At 37.1% G+C, this 12,937-nt stretch overlaps 1 protein-coding gene across 3 annotated transcripts in view; it reads right to left on the bottom strand.

The window, feature by feature from the left end:
* Positions 1 to 12,937, bottom strand: part of STXBP4 (syntaxin binding protein 4) — a 64,362-nt gene that overhangs the window by 13,944 nt on the left and 37,481 nt on the right. The window lies entirely within an intron of this gene.

Genomic DNA, 12,937 nt, shown 5'->3' with positions numbered 1-12,937 from the left:
GGACGGCACGCACCATGTGTTCTTTGAAAGCTGCTTCATCCCAAGGCATGCCCTAAGTGCACACACATTTTTTCAGTATTTCTTTCTTAAAAGGTTCTTTTCTCTCCTCCCATCATCCCACCTTTGTCTCTAGTGTGGTCCTGCTTAAAAAATCTGGAAAGGAATAACCAGTTCTCAAAGATCAACTGAGTTCATTACATCTAGTGAATCATGACTTGGCACAGTGAAACAGGTACAAACCATTTGAGAATTATACCTGTAGGCACCAAGTGAAGAGCAACCAGTAAGTCTACCAAAACCCCAGAACTCAGGAATTTGAGAATTGGAACTGCAGGCCAGCACCACTACTGTTGGGCATGGCTTAAAAAGCAAAAAGCACAGTGGAATATTTTTTTTTCTTTCACCTTTACTCTGTATTACTCACTTATCTCAGGCTTCCATTTTCAATTTAGCATATATACAATCTGTTCCTCAAAACGTGCCACCTACTACCTTTGAGAGAGAATAATCCACAGCTACTTGCCTTAAAATACAAGGCAGTTGCTGTGTCACAGATTTCAAGCTCTAAATCTTATGAAGGAAGGAAGAAAAGAATGTTTTAAGTTACAAATATGCTAGACATGATCACTAGTTCTTCCTTTCTCTCCTATAAAAGATGGGACCTTTATTCAACATGGATATTTTCTAATGATTCAAATGGTAGTAGGACTGATCCTTTAATTGCTTCCATCTGCCTTTGCCTTTCCTCATTCCTGCAAGCAACATGCATACCCAAAATATATGACAATGGATTTGCTCAAATATGAATAAAACCCTCAGCATCTGCTCTGTGCTCAATGTGGATCCCTACATCACCTGTTTGGTTCATTAGTGATAGTTACACTTCTTTCACTAGTAATTTGACTAAAATTATTTCTTTTTTTTCCCCTTCTAAATGAAGAACAACATGTAGGTTGCAGTAACAACTCATGCTGTGTATTATTTTCTTAACCATGAAAGACTATGGTTTTCAGAAACAATTAATACATTTGTCATTTATAAATGAGACTCTGAAAATGTCTCCACAGCTTTTTGACTTTACGTGCATTGAATTCTATACTCTATGCCTCAAAGTTTCTCCTACATCTGTAGGTTTAAAAATGTCTTTATTTTCCACATTTTTACTCTTTCTCCACTAGTTTTTCACTGCTGTTACCTTTATTCCCTTTCCTTTATTACCTTTCCTCCACTGTTAGATGTGTACTTAAATTCCTTGATATTTCCCATGGCAGCCAGGAAGCTCTCATGTTTTGCATCCTATTTCCCTAGATGTGGCCTTCACTCCTCCAAGCTCTCTCTCCATGAATCATTCATAAGTTGATCTTCTTCCTAGTGCTCTATTTTTTCACACCCTCCAGGGTCAGATTTGCTGCCTGTCCTAGGACTTGCTTTGAAAGACTGCTAAGCTTGCACCTGGAGTAAACGGCAGGTAAAGGAGCTCAATCAGTCAGAAATATAGTCTGAAAAATACGAAGTTCAGCCTATAAAAACTCTGTCAGTCTTAGTTTCCTACATATTTATAATTTCTTCAGTGAATTGCTACAGACTTTGATGCAACTTCATAAATAATATATATCATGGCTGCAGCTGTCTGCATATATCATCTTAAAAAATTTACAGATTTTTCATTATTTAAAAATTACTTCTTTGCAGCAGAAAATACAGGGCCTGTTGCTATTCAAATATTTGTGATTATTTATAGCTTGCAAGGTAAAGAAATGGTAAAACTGCAAAAGTATTTACACATGCAAAAGAAACGGATACAGTCCAAAGCCCCCTTTGCCCAAATAGAATAAAGAGCCTCCTGACAGAGGGCACATGAGCCAAAATACATGATAACCTACCATTATTTTGTTCTGAGAATATGCATTAAATTAGGGTTAATGCAAAAGATATTTCCGTAACTCTATAAGAGTTACAGAAAAAACCCCAAACCAACAATCTCTTGCTGCTGTGTGTGTAGCACTGCAGTTGCAGCGGGTCCTGGAGCAGCAGGGCAGGATCCCTGGTGGCCACTTGCCTCCTCAGCTGCAAGATGCCTGCTGGGATAACCACCACTCATGTTACATAAAGCAGAAAGGAAATGAAACCCTAGGGCAAGCAACATTTTCCTGACACTTGATATAGTGTGGATCTCATCAATCTTTCTCACTTCCTTGGGTTACCAGGAGAAAGGAAATGCAGCAGCACTGATGTTTGGTTGGTTGCAGAAAGTATAAAGACAAGCATCAGCCCAAATTATAAACTTGCATGAAGTGACAGATAACCTGATAGTTATTTCCCTAATATCTAAATACTGCAGCCCAAAAATGTTTTATTTTTCTTATCTTCTGAAAAAATGACTCAAAACAAATGAGAGATCCAGAAATTATAGTTAGAATTGTAACACAAACATTACTGATGAGTTTAAAAGACTCCTTAGGGATAGCTGCCTGCCTGAGGTGGGAATCTCACCCTAAAATCTAGTTCATGAACCATGAACTTCTTTCCAGCAGTGTTCACAGCTTTATCATGCTGCATAAAAAGGGTGTCTGGCTACAATTCATTTCCTGTCAGGGCTAAATGATCTTGTGGCTGCATCATTAAACCATCTCATCTGGAATTAATATGAAGTATCAAGCTTTAGGGATGTAATATCTAACTACAAATCAAAAGCCATGTAGTACAAGGATTTAGTTCCACAATGAACACATTCTTTGTCCAACAACAGAAATAAGGATGGCTTTTTCACATATTGCTTTACCTAGCTTGACTTTTCCAGTTACAGGGTTTTTTTTAGGAGAGTATAAGCTAGCTCAGAACTACCCTTTATCTCTTATAATTTGCTTATATTTAATATTAGATTCTAAAAAATGAAGTTTTTTTAAGAAATAGGAATTATATGCTAAAAATGTTTCTCATAGACAAGATTTGCTGAAGGACATTAAAACAGTTTTCTCCATCACTCGATAAATGAGGTTTGAATTCTGGTCTCTTTTCAATATCCACCAATTCAGCTCGGATCAACACTTAAACATTCCTCATGTGGCCTCAACAATAATGCAAAATTAATTAAGATCCCAAATGCTTTTGGCTCTTCTCTTTGATCTATCTAGGCAATGCAAAGAGGATGGAAAGCTGAAGATCCCACTTGCTGTTTCTAAGTTACCTGGTCTTGGACTCCCAAGTGCTGCTGGAATACAGGAATAACCCAGATATAAGACTTGAGGTATCATATGATGTGACCAGCAGAGGAACTCCTGTGTGAGTTTTGGAATTTGACACAGCCAAAGCAAAAATCTGTGGAGAAATACCCAGCCTTGCTTGTTGAGCTCAGTGCAGGCATTAAATGAGCCTTTATTTGTTCACATTGTCAATAATATGAACTGCATTTTACTGATTACTTGTGAATTAACTATAAAAATTCCGGTTCAGAGGAACAGCTTTCAGAAGGGACTGTGCACTTCTGGGATTTGCTTGTGTGCCACTTTGTTCTTTAGACCATTTCAAGTGCTCTTCCCACAAACAAATGTGTTTCATTTTATGAATAATACTCTGCTAAGGGGACATTCCATTCCTTTCTTTCACATACCAAATTTCATTTTAAAGAAATTGTTCTTTTTCTTTTGTTGTTGATGATTTAATAGAACAAAGATGGAGTAAGTAGTTTTCAAGTGGAGACATCTGGGAAATACTAGCAACTGAAATTTATGCTAATTTGGAGTATGGTTGGCAGATTGGTTTGTTTCCCTTCAGTCTTGTTCCTAGAAACCATGCTTTAGAAAAAATATTTTTCTTACTTGGGATCTTCAGGACATGGTGCAAGATGACTTTGTGTTTTTCCACTCCCTATTCATTGTAAGATATTGATCAATCCATGTTGGCAAACTCCTCTTATGTGAAAACAATTAATTTGTATCAAGATACAACTTAGAATGAGAGTTCTAAAATAGTTCGCTTCTCATGCTGAAGGGTTATGTGGGCAACTTGAAGATCTTCATGGTAATTTTGAAATTACAAACTGTTATAGAAGTTTTTCTTCTAATACTTGTCTGGGAATAACTTGGTCACAGTATGGATACAATAGGAAGTGTAACATATGAACTATGACCAATCAGCTGACTAATTTAAGGAAATAAGAATGACCTCCAAGCAGCACATGTGATGAGGTATTACTGTACATACTGGTCTCCTAGCTAACAAACAAGAAAATCCACATTCAGAGCAAACTCTACCCAGATATGGACTTCCGTTCTTCAGAAATGAGAGCTACCCAAGCAATGAGGTCGGTGCTATTTGTCTTCAAGATGGATGAAGGATTATCTCCCTGAAACATTACTTTAAAAATGTGCCTTTTCAGAAACGGAATGTTGGAAATACCAAATACAAAAAAACAAAACTACATATTTTTCAAATAAAGACTAATGTTTTCCTTTGAAATAATGTTCTAGGTACTTTAGCATCCAGGCAATTTAAAATGAGAAGCAAACAGGCTGGCCGACACTCATTTTTATCCATGCAGAAGGTTAGCAGTGAAAGTACAATATAAGCACAAAACACTTTGCAGGGCAATGAAATAGTTCAGCTTAGCTGATGGCAATCAAATGTGTACAACCAATTATGCAGAAATGGCAGAAGTCACTGGAATTTGCAGTACATCCTTCACAACAGCATTACTATGAAATATTCTGCTTTTTAAGGGGAATGGAAAGAGTGCAGCAAATTAAGAACTGAGCTTCTGCTTCACCAGCAGAAGCTGCTCTTCTAAGGCACACTGGAGAAGATACAGACTTTTTGGAGAACAGGGAACGGAAATCAGCCAACAGCAACCAACAAAAAACAACACTGACTTTTGGATAAATCCTCTTTTTAGCCCAAGGGTAAAACAGAAGATTGGTGCCACTATCTACAGTCACAGGATCTACACCAACTCCTGAGGTGAAGCTGGGAATGCCTTTAAGCATACAAAAAGCCAAAGAAAAATGGCATTCCTTGAAATGCTGACATGAAAGGAATCCAAGGTACTACTAATAATTATTTTGTAATGTAATCACCTTTCAGGAAAAAAAAAAAGGAGTTCTTTGATTAGTTACATTGAAAAACATAAGTTTGTTATTTCAGTATGTTCATACTACAATCAATATGTATCACATCTGGCTTACAATACCTTTTCACATCCCATATCACATTACTTGCATAAGTTAATTTGTAATTAATTTTGTTTATATCTAGGACTCTCAAAGTGCTGAAGAGAAGATAGGAAAGACATAATTATAAAATAAGAGAAATGGTCCATAAGTGGGAAATTCTACACAAATAGAGGCTAAAAAAAGTTAAATTCATAAAAGTAAGTATACTCTGGAGAACATTCTTGCTTTGAATTGGTACGATCCACTTCCAGCTGATTAAAAAGGATCTGGAATACTATATTCTTATGCCAGAAATACCACCCTCTGCACAAAGGGCACTCACCACCAGCACTAGGTAATTAGAAATAGTCTGGAATACTTCACTGTATGGCCCAGCTCTAAACCATTTCTCTTCTCCTCTCTTTCCTTACTCTCTTGCTCCTCTGACTACTCCTCGTTCCGGAATTCATCTGGCATCTCCTTTCCTTACTGGATCAACTCCTGTTGTCACCATCTATTGTGCTATCCACCCACTTCCATCACTGTCACCTCACACTGCTCACTGACGCATGTGACTGTTAAATATAAGTTTAATTAGAAAGCATTCATTGGTAACAAATTAAAATGACTGTCTAAAATTAGAATTGATCAGAAATTGTCTGAGATTTAAAAAGCAATCGTATGACATGATATGCCTTTCTTGCTAAGCAATATCTTACTTTTTTGCACTGATGATGAAATTTAACTGCACAGGGGGCTGCCATGACCCAGCTACAAGGGAGAGACACAGAACTACTCTCTGCTGAGCTCAATTCACATAAAGTACAGACCAAAGGAAAACTCTTCCCGTTTGGAGCAAGAATTTTAAAAATACATTAACACAAGATTCTCATTTAGCTGGTGACCAAACCCACTGGAGCTACACATTAATAAAAGAGGGGTTTATTTACAGGAAGAGATTACTCTAAAGCCAGCATATTTTAAAAACAATGTCAAAAGTTCTTAGAAACCAGGAGAGATACCTTTCCCTTCTTACTATAAATCTGAAGGGGGGAAAAAAAAAAGAGTCCACCATGTGCCTACATTAGCATATATTATTTTACCTTAATTGTACAGCTAGGGTACTTTATTCAAACATAACACCTGTAGCAATCAGTAATGCAAGGCGAAATCTTCATCCTCAACTCCCAGTTAATGATATATATGCTTTATGGCACGAGATAATAGATCTAGTGTGAGACAAATGCACATTTTGTACCTCATTTAGGTCTCCTTCAAAAGCACCAAGCAATTCTTTTTCCTCTTGCAAATTCTCCTTAAAATATATGTTCAGAAAGCTTCCTGTATCCTTCTTGGCAATCAACTTTCTCTGTACTTCTCTCCATTTAAATTACCACACTTGTGCACCATACATGTCTCAGTAACTCTGCTAGCCCTCAGCTTCTCACTCCTACCTACTAAAAAAAAAAAGTGACAAAATGTGACAACTGAAGGAGCTGACAGAAAAGCACACCAGCCCTCTCTGACAAGATGAGCACTGATAGCTTTAGCGTACGTTGACATTCGAAACAAAGGTCTGATCATTCTCCCCCAGCTTTAATCCAGCTCTCTCTGGATGCCCAGAGTTGAGAAGCCACTGAAAATTACCTCATCTTTAATTCTGTCTGTGCCTTCAAAGCTACACACAGCTCCTTTGGCTTAGCTCCATGTTGTACCTGTTACGTTATTTTTCAGTGCCTGACACAGTGAGGCAGTTGCTCCCTGCCTGACATGCAGAGACACCCCCAGAGAGACTTGGGGTTCCCCACCTCATCCCATTCCCAGCCTCCATGTCCAGCCTGTGCCTGCAAATCCAGAGTGGGGTGTCAGCCCTCAGTCTGACCCTGAGCTGGGATTGGGACCACAAGGCTCAACTCCTGTCCCACCCATGTATTTCCTCTGGCTGTGAGCAATTTGCATCTCCATGCTACAAAATCTCTTGCCTCTCTTATGTCAAAACATTGTATTATAATTAAGGATTAATACACTCAAATACTAAACAATATGTAAACAGAAATTAGTAAAGAGACAATTTAGGAAGTATTTACCATCCAGGAAAATTGTTGATTCTGTAGAGTTTTCACTTCAGCCTCCAGAGTTGCCAAAAGCAAGAACAACTTCTCTGGGGAGAGGCACAAAGTCAATTAACTTTTTCATAGTAGGGTCACAGTATGAACTAAATGTGTTCACAGACTTCTAAAGGACTGGTTTTTAATGAAGTCTTCCTTCAGAGGTGCTGGAAATGAATCTAACGAGATGCACTAATCTTGTTAACTCATCTGCACTTTATGGTATAATAATATAACTTACTTGTTTTTCATTATTAAAATGTTTTGATTGAAAGTCAGTACAGACAGTGCCTATTCAAAAGCTGACTGATCTTTTCTCATTAAAGGTAAGTGAATGGAAAGGGAATAAATTGCTTTTCTAGCAGCAACAACAGAGTTCTGGAATCTAGGTCACATTAAATAATTGTCCTGAAGACAGGCTTTAAACACTGAATTGTCTTTTTCCTTGCTGTGAAACATTGGGAATAACATACATGTTCAATTGCCAATAAATTAGCTAGCAACTTGTTAATAATTGATATTTTAAATATTATTTTTATTTGATCAGGCTATACAATTATTCCCTCCTTAGCAGTGTCACCTTGTATCTAGCCTCTCTGCTTGGACAGAATTACTGGAACGTTCTGATTCTCAGACATCAAATTAAACCAGTGGTGTCTAAGTTCCAGGTCCAGTAAGAATACCCACAAGTAAGGCCAATTAAGTGGACACAGTGTCATCCCTCACTCACATTCAAGAAAGTGTGGTTTTAGTCCAAGTAAGGAGAGTTCAGGGATAATTCAGGATTTAAATCCCATTTATAAATGGATATTTCTTGAAATGTCATTGGAAAATAGGATTAGAATTTTGTAAGAGCTTCACTAACTGGATCAAATATTTGAAATAAATAGCATGTAATTCAATAAAGACAAAAGCAGAGTACTACCCCAAAGTAGAACGATCAACTGGGAAAAAAAAGCAAGTGGGGTTTGTCTAGCCAGCCTTTGGTTCATCAGAACCAATGCTCTGGAAGTACAGGAAGGCCCAGACATCACCTGAAGCACCTGAACTCACACACCAATAATACTGAAAACAAACAAAAAAACCCACAACAAAAACACAGCCAAAGGTGAAACTGAAAGAGTTGTTTGTTTGGTTTTTTTGCTGTCTACTATCTTCTTAATAAACTAATGAAATTTGATTTGGCTTCACTGGACTTATTTATGTAACATTCCAGGCACTTAAGTATTGGTGTTTCAGCAGTAACAACGCAATAGCTCAGTGGTCTCAATTTTTTGAGTCAGGCATCACTACCAATGTTCAGAAAATTCTTATAATAACTCTTGTAATTGAAAAGACTGAAAAAGTGCTAAGTTTCTATAGACAAGCTGTAAATCAGTTGTAAGAGTTTTGTGGTTCAGTGGCTACTGACAAACTACAGCTTGGACACCACAGCTATAATTCTAAATTACTTGGAAATATGTGGATAACCTTGCATTAAAAATTTAATTTAGATCAAGTGCACAGCACTGAAATCCAGCATCCAACATACAGTACTAAAAGACAGCAATTACAAAAAAAAAAAACAACAAACAAAAAGTCCAGACACCAAAACAAGTAAAAGTTTTTCAGAAAACTTCAACAGAGCCTGCACTGTCTTGTGCTGTCTGTGCTTCCTCATTAATCCTTCTCCTGTCCTAATGAAGCCTTTAAGAGGGTAAGACACTAAGACAGTGTAAAGATGCTACTTGACACTGTTCCAGTCAAGGCACCAACTGACATTTTTGTTCCATGAAGAAGTACTGCATACATGTAACAAACAGCAATGACAAAACAGAAACAAACTATTTTTATAAATCACTAACAAACTTGGCAGTTATCTAAGAATGGAGAGAAATATTATCTATATTGTCATAGATTATAATAGTAGTAGGTTACTACCCAGCTGCTTTCAGAAGTTCCTATTGACACTTACGCAGAAAAAAACCCTGTTTCATTCAGGAGACTTCTTTTAAAACTTTCCTTTTTCCCCCTCCACAAGGAATGAGCAAATTAGCTGCTTCATGGCTCAAGTTCCTCCTTAAAATGGGGATAATAGTTTTAATTAAGGTGTACAAATAACAGAAATAAAGCAGATCACATTAGGTTTACAAACTCAAGAATGGACTTGTCTCACAGGTCTAGTGCTACATTTTTAACTTAATATCCATGCACACTCATTTTAATTTAAATTGGATATAGTTTTTAAAAAACTGTACACTGTTACATTTCTCAGGTGGAACTCTTCCTTTCTGTTGCAATGAAACATTTTAAAAATCATTGGATAGGTTTTCCTTATGGAATTACAGCTCTTGAACACTATCAAAATTACAACTCTTCATTCTTATTTCCCATGCAGGCAAAATTGGAAATTTAAATGACTGCAGAAAATTCAAAGTCTTGCTGCAGTAAACAGTTATGTAGAATAAGCTTTTAAATTCCAGACTGTGTCCTAGTAAAACTGTATTAAACATACTTGGATTTTTTTTTTTTTCCTGAGGATTATAGAAACCATTTTGCCTGTTATGCAATTCTGAATTTTAATTTTTCTGAAAGTGCATAAGTTGTTCACCTTTGGGCTTCTCCTTGTGATCTGATTTGCAGTGTAAAGAGTTGCTGATAAACTACAGATTTTTTAATGAAGCATTCTCATTTTCAAAATGAAGCAAAAATTCAATCATGTCTACATTACAAGACCAAAGAGATCCACTTCTCTCCTCATATGCATTTGATGTTATGTACTGGAATAACTACAACTATGTCCAGGGTTATTCTCAGTTTCCATCATCCAAGATGTAAAAGGAAAATTACTAAGTTTAATTTTAATTCCCAAATTCTATTTCTGTGTTGCACTAGCAAAGTTTGTCCATCAGTAAAGAAATACAGGTAGACTGCAATTTAATTAAAAATAATATTAAAATTTCTCACGACCTTAAATTTAATTTTTGGATAAACTATGGGTTTGTGTAGTAGCTGCTGATTCTGCAAAGTGTCACTCACTGACAGCATGTGGTTGATAGCAGGAATCCCCAGTCCAGAGCTCATGTTGAACTGGAAGGCAACTGCTCCAAGTGCCTATAAAGTTCCCTGCTGGGCAGAGCTGGAAACCAGAAAACCACTGCCCCACAGAGACTAAACCAAGTGATGCATTCAGCAGCAGCCTGAAGCTCCTGTCTTGCTCTATCTTATCTCACCCTCTGTTGTCTTTACAAGATGAAACTGAGCAAACAAACCAACGGGTAACTAACTTCCAAATTCAAGACCAACTGGGAGATGCTTCTGTTACATTAGGAAGAGGTTTTATGTCTCATGTTGCCTTCAGAACTCAGTGTATGCCAGGAAGACATGCACCAGGCACAACTACTTCTGTTCTTCTGTGAGGAAAAAAGGATTTTGGAGCATTGTCCTTGAGAAGCTGACACCATCTGGTATAATGCCATGATGCCACATGAGGATACAGTGCCAATACTTTGTGGCAAAATACAGCAGTCCCCGTGAGCTCAATATTCAGCATGATCCTGTACTGATGAGCAGGTCATATTCCAGAAATACCAGTGTGATTCTGGGATATATATACATATTTATTTAAATGCCAACTTAGGTAAGATTCAACAGTAAAATATTTGTTTAACAGCCCCATATTTTTTCTTTCTACAGAAATGAAATTACCCTCCCATTAAGTATTTCTGTTTTGTGGGAAAATTCTTCAACTTTCAGAGTCTAGAAAAGCAGTGAAATTTTCCAATGGATAAAAGAATTGATAAATTCTCTTTTGGGAAAAATCACCTCTTTAGATGTTGCTGTTAGAATAGAACAGAACCATTTTAGATGGAAAAGGGGAAAAGGTCTTCAAGCTCATGAAGTCCAACCATTACCCCAGCACTGCCAAGTCCACCACTAACCCATGTCCCTCAGCACCACATCTCCTCGGCTCTTAAATACCACTGGAAGTTTTGAAGGAATAATGCAGTTTAATTTCACCAAATTAGTATTTTCTAAGGGAGGTACTCTCAGAAAATGTTATTTGACAAACATAACCTCTTTATCTTTGAAGCACATCGTGCTGATTCCTTTGCTAGCCAAAAGCTATTAAAAAAGGGAGCTGTACAGATGCATTCAGGATATAAATTGTATAATTTAATAGGTCTCTTCTATTTCTGATTTAAGTAATTCACTGAAATATTTATGGCCTTGCCAGAACAATGAATACACAGAGTTATCTCTTTAGTTACCATTATGCTGCTTCCCAAGCAGCTCTTCTAGTAAGGAAGAAAATGTACATTTCTAGTTCATTAGCTGAAAAAATATTAAAGGGATGCTACCCTCCCAATGCTGAATTATCCCCACAAAGATGATCTTGCAGGAAATAATTTTCTCTTTCTGATACTAAAAATATAAAAAGACATAACAGCATGAGTTTCAGCAAACATAGCAACCAGAAATATTCTTGGAGTCAACAGAGGACTCGTCTCTTGATAATAAGTCTCTGCAAATGCATCTTTAACATCACTAGTATAATTAACAACAGCCAAGTTAGCCAGGGTATGCCTGTCTATGTTACAATTACATCTGGAAGTTGATACAAAGACATAAACCAGGGGGCAGGGGCAAGTAGAGAGGAACAGCCTACACCTGCACGCCAGCTTTTCAGAACTCTCCTGATGAACTACAGCCAGTTATCTGTACAGAATTATAACACTGTTGTAACTTTAATTTCAAGAACAAAATAGCAAGAATGTATATGACATTAATTCTGTTGTAATAAGCAAACACACCAGGGTCACGGCAAATAAATAGAAGTAATAGGAATACTTAACACGATTAGAGCTTTTTGAGTAGCAAAATTGTTATTTGAGAAGACTTAAAATTTTGTTCCACTCACACTGTCAAAAGAATGGGAAGGGACAACTATACCTGGCTAAATATGGAATGGTTTTGGCTATTGATCATTAATTTTAAAGAAAAATTAAGCTGAGAGATTCCATATTTCAGCTTTTAATGTCTGACATGTAGGTCTTTGTGGTCCAAAAACCAAAAGCAACTGAACTATCAAGAGAACAAGCACTAACAGATGCAGACCACTAGAAGTTGCCATTGCTTTCTTTTTATAAGTAGTCAGCATACAAGGAAAATTAACACAAAAACTGGGCAACTCAACTTCTGCCTGGAGGATCTTCGGAAACAAGTGCATAGTCACTACTGTGACTGGCAAGCTGAGTATCAGCAAGGTAAGCAGGATTTTTGGAATCTAGGTTAATTTGGAGATCATTTGCACTTCAGCATGACTGCCATGCGTCAGATCCCAGGAACATGTTGGGAAAAGATGGTTTAAGATGCAGTGCTTGAGTTCCTGTTGAGCAGAGAAGCAGACCCCACAGCACTTGGTGGATACTGATGACTGGGATTATATCAACAAAAGGAAGACTGTATTTGTGGAGAGAAATTTCAGAGGCAGAGTGAGGAAATTAGCAGTGAAAACGCTTGAAAGCTGCACTATTCCAGTGCACATTTCAAAATGCCAATTGCCTGCTACTTTATGAAGAGCTAAGTATGTTCCTGGGTTAATCAGATTTTGGCCATTATCAGTACCAAACCTATTTCTTTTCTAATTTTGTAATTGAAAAGAAGAAAATGCTTTCTAGATTATTTTTTACCACAATTTGC

The sequence above is a fragment of the Apus apus genome, chromosome 17 (genome assembly GCF_020740795.1).
Source record: "Apus apus isolate bApuApu2 chromosome 17, bApuApu2.pri.cur, whole genome shotgun sequence".
Taxonomy (NCBI): Eukaryota; Metazoa; Chordata; class Aves; order Apodiformes; family Apodidae; genus Apus; species Apus apus.
Note: the sequence above shows the minus strand (reverse complement) of the source record. Positions and strands in the feature narration are given on the sequence as shown.